This window comes from Chiloscyllium plagiosum, unplaced genomic scaffold (genome assembly GCF_037043375.1).
Source record: "Chiloscyllium plagiosum isolate Xiang-an unplaced genomic scaffold, Cpla_swu_hap1 HiC_scaffold_37, whole genome shotgun sequence".
Lineage (NCBI taxonomy): Eukaryota > Metazoa > Chordata > Chondrichthyes > Orectolobiformes > Hemiscylliidae > Chiloscyllium > Chiloscyllium plagiosum.
Window position 1 is genome coordinate 66,567,617 of NW_028270175.1, and position 5,026 is coordinate 66,572,642.

At 43.6% G+C, this 5,026-nt stretch overlaps 1 non-coding gene across 1 annotated transcript; it reads right to left on the reverse strand.

The window, feature by feature from the left end:
* Positions 1-817: 817 nt before the first annotated feature.
* trnas-uga (transfer RNA serine (anticodon UGA)) lies at positions 818-899 on the reverse strand. Its single transcript has one exon. It is a non-coding gene; the product is annotated as a tRNA-Ser (tRNA).
* Positions 900-5,026: the final 4,127 nt, after the last annotated feature.

Consider the following 5,026-nt stretch of genomic DNA (forward strand, 5'->3'; position numbering starts at 1 on the left):
ATCTAACTCTGATAGCAATGGTTTTTAATTAAACTGGGAGTATGTTTAACTAAGCAATTCAGACAGCCAGGATGATTAATTGGAATTTGGTTCTTCAAGCTGAGCTCTCCACACCAACTGCTCCAACGAAAGCCGTGGATAAGATCCCCATCGATTATTTTGGTCAATTTTAACCTCAACAACAACCTATTGTTCTGAACAATGCTCCACCACAAGCAGAGGGTTAAGTCTGATTTTCATCGTTAATTTTCAATTTCAGTTCTTAATGCACAGTTTCTTACGAATGTGGACAGCAGAAGATCGTTAACATTCCATTTCTAATATTTCCAGAAAATTCTACTCCGCTGATATCGCCTTGCCTTTTCACATCGCAAGCCAGGAACCTGGATCAGTCGAGTTCCTTTCCACACATGGAGTTGTTTTTTTCTAATTCATTGACTGTTGATATAATAGATTATTGGCCTTGAGAGTCAGCTGTAAATTAGGTTGAACTTTCTCAGCTTGACTTTCAACTGATCCTAAAAAAAATTCATCACCTGCAGGTAAATGTATTGCATTGCTTCTTGTTTTGCTGAATTCCACCCCCCCGAACATCCAAATTTCAGGATAGTTCGACAAATGTGTTGAAACTGATTCGTGTTGGAAGTTGGTGGCTTTTTGTGTCTCGACCTATAATTTATTCAATTAGATGACTGGGTCAGTCTTGAACTTACTTCGGATTCTTCACAGTTGAAAATTTACTTTCGATTGAATGCAAAGCTCAAGCTCCACGAAATCCAAATCCTGCAAAGGAATTAATGACTTTTGAAAGGTTCTATGCTGTGAACAGGGATGGAACCTGCGCAGGGAAACCCCATTGGATTTCAAATCCAACGCCTTAACCTCTCGGCCAACATAGCTGCGGGACAGTTGTCAATTTTCATAGTAAAACAACTGAATTCTTTTGTTGGAAGAACAAATTGTCAAGACCCAAAGATTTCGCCAACTCCTTTGCAGAGACACAGACGAACGTTACCTTAGCAGATTGACAGGCTTTCACCGCAAACTAGATTCTGACACAGCTGAAGTTGTGGGAATGTTTCTTCGTCGAATTATAGAGTCACGGATGTACACCACGAAGAGAGGATCATTGTCTCACTGCTTCCGATCGATTTTGACTCAATTGCTCATCATCTGGTGCCAAATTAGATATGCTGTTGTGTTTTAATATTCATCGAAAAATGGTATTAGAGAAATTGATGCTAAGTCCATAAACATTAGCTACATTCGTAAAAAAAATATCGGAATTAGAAAGAATGCAGAACCAATTTACAGGAATGGATCCAGCAACTAATCTGTAAGTTCTGACATCAGGTAATGAACTTGTGAGCACAAGAGAGAAAGATTAACCGAATAGTTGGAACTTGAAATCGTCTTGACGGAATTATTTGCAAAGTTTTTGCGGTTGTTCTAGAGTCATCAAGTCGTTGAACAATACAACACGGAAAGTGGCCCTTCTTTCCAACTTGACCATGGTGGACAGATATCCTAAATTAATAGGTCCCATTTGCCAACATTTGGCTCACATCCCTCGAAACCTTGTTACTCATATATCCATCCAGATGCCATTCAATGTTACAGTTGTACCAGACTCCACCAATTTCTCTGGCATCTCATTCTGGACACGTCTGAAAAAGTTGCCCCTGACGTCCCTTTTAAATCCTTACCCACTAATTTTAAACCGATGTTTTCTAAATATTGACTTCCTCACCTGCTGGAAAACTCCTTGACGAGTCAACATATCCATGTCCCTCGTGATCTAATAAATAGCAATGATTTGACTTTATCATACTTGTCAGGAGGGAAATGTGTGGAGATTATTTGTCGAAGGTTTGAAGTAGAAAGTATGATGTACGGATTTTTAGAAATGCATCTTGGAGAAGTTTTTAATAAGTCATTGAAGTCTAGTAGCAGTTGAAGAAGTCTGCTGTGAAAGCTGCAGAAGGATTTCAGGGCACGAGAACGAAGCATTATTTCCAATGTATGGTGGCTCAGTTCGACCGCACTTGGACTACAGTATGAGGAATTATAATCCTCAATTTAGTAAATATACTAATGCCATATGAGGAATACCACGAATGGTGATTAGCCTTGATATCATGGATGGACGTCAGTCCTCTGAATTGAAATTGGGCAAATCCTGCTTTTTCTTAACAGTTTCAAAACAAGAGAGGTAATCTCATTGAGAGTTGCAAAATATTTGAAGAGATAAACAGGGTGGTGCAATTAAATTTTGTTCCCTCATTGGTGAATCTAGAAGCAGGAGAGAACAATTTTAAAATGAAGCATTGTGATTTATGACCAGGATGAGAAGTATTGATTTTTGTCTTCGCCTTGAGAAGTCTCGCTGTTCAGCACTACAGTGAGCCTTGGATATTTGGTCTTTGAATGCATCACTATCAGCCTGACCTGCCGACACTTACTGCATCACTATAGACCTGACCCCACACACTTACTGCCTTAATATCAGCGTGAACCCTTCAAACTTACTGCATCACTATCCATCTGGCGCCCTCACATTTACTGCTTCACTTTCACTTCGAGACCCTCATTTTGACTGCGTCACTATCAGCCTGACTGCCAAACACTTACTTTGTCACGATCAGTCACGCCCTTACACTTCCTATGTTACTATCACCCTGACTCCTTACACTTACTGTGTCACTATCAGCCTGACTCCATCACACTTATTATGTAAGTATCAGACTGACGCCTCACACTTACCGTGTCACTACAACACTGCCTCCTCAAACTATCTCCTTGTCACTATCTCCTTGACCCTCTCACATTTACTGCGCCACAATCACACTGACCACCTCACACCTACTGCTTCACTATGAGCTTCAACACTCACACTTACAGCGTCACTACCAACCTGACTCACTCACACTTATCACTTGACAATCAGCATTACTCTCTCAAATTTATTTCATCATTATTAGGCGGAGGCACTCAAACTGACAGCGTCACTAACAGCCTGACCCCCTCATGCTTACTGCGTTGGTATCTCTCTGATCCCCTCAGAATTATTGCGTCACAACCACTCTGATCCCCTCATACTTAATGCGTCACTATCCCTCTGGCACCCTCATACTTCCTGCATCACTCACTCCCTGACACATGCGCACCTACTGCATCCCTATCAACCAAACCCCACTCACTAACGGCGTCACTCTCTCTCTAACCTGCTCACACCTTGACGCTCTCTCACTTCGTGCATCAATATTAGCCTAATCCCCTGATGCTTATTGCATCACTACCAGCCTGATCGCTTCAAAAGTACTGTGTCACTATCAGACTGACCCACTCATACTTACAGCATCACTATCACCTTGACCCCCAAACTTAATGCGTCCAGATCACTCTGAACCTTTCACTCTTCTTGCGTCACCTTCAGCCAGACCCTGCACACTATCCCTCTGACCTCCTCATACTTGCTGCATCACTATAACTCTATCCCACTCATATCGTGTGTGTCACTATCACCCTGACAACGCATACTCACTGCACCACTATTATCCTGACTCCATCACAATTAGTATATCATTATCAGCCTGACCCCTTATACTTACTGTGTCACTATAAATTGTCCCCTCACAATTCTTGTGTCACTCTCAATCTGATACCCTCAAAGTGTCTGCGTCACTGTCACCCTGAACACGTCACACTTACCGCATGGGTGTCTACCTGAAACCTCACATTTATTGCATCACTATCATCCTGAGCGCCTCACACTTACTGCGTCACTAGCACACCAACACTCTCACCTTTACTGCGTCACTATCGGCCTGACACCTCACACGTACTGCATCACTATTAGCCTGACCCGCTCACACGTTTTGCGTCACTACTACCCTGACACCCTCACAATTGCTATGTCGCTATCAGCCTGAGCCCCTCACTATCACGCTGACCAAGCTCACAATTACAGCATCACTATCAACCTGACCCCCTCACACTTTCTCTGTCATTATCATCCTGACCCTCTCACACGTAATGCGTCACTGTCACACTGAGACACTCATATTTTCTGCATCGTTATCAACCGGACCCGCCGGCACACAGCGTCACTATCAACCTGGCCCCTCACACTTGCATGCCTCAATATCAGCGTGAACCCCTCACACTTACTGCATTAATGTCCATCTGCCAACCTCATACTTACTGCACCAGTTTCACCTTGACATCCTCATTTTTACTGCGTCACCATCAGCCAGACAGCCACACACATATTGTGTCACTATCAGTGACGCCCTCGCACTTCCTATGTTAATATCACCCTCACTCCTAAAACCTACTGCGTCACTATCAGCCTGACTCCATCACACGTTTTGTGTCAGTGTCAGACTGACGCCTCACGCTTACCCTGCTACTAAAACTCTGCCCCATCACACTGACTGCGTCACTATCAGCCTGACCCCTCAGACGTACTGCGTCACTATCACCCTGACCCACTCACACTTTTTGTATCAGTTTCAGTCTGACGCCTCGCACTTACTGTGTAACTAAAACTCTCCCCCGTCACACTGACTGTGTCACTATCAGCCTGACCCCTTCATACTTACTGCGTCAATAGCAGTCTGACCCCTCAGACGTACTGTGTCACTCTCACTCTGATTCTCTCATTTACTGCGTCACTCTCACCCTGACCTCCTCACATTTACTGCATCACTATCACCCTGACCCACTCACACAGTCTTTGCCATTTTCACCTTGCCGGCCTTATTTTTACTGCGTCACCATCAGCCTAACCGCCACAAACTTATTGCGTCACTTTCAGTCACGCCCTCATACTTCCCATGTTACTATCACCCTGAATCCTTACACTTATTGTCTCACTATTAGTCTGACCCCTCACACTTACTGTGTCACTATCAGCCTGACTCCATCACATTTATTGTGTCAGTATCAGACTGACGCCTCACAATTATCTTGTCACTAAAACAATGCCCCGTCACATTGACTGTGTCACTATCAGCTTGACCCC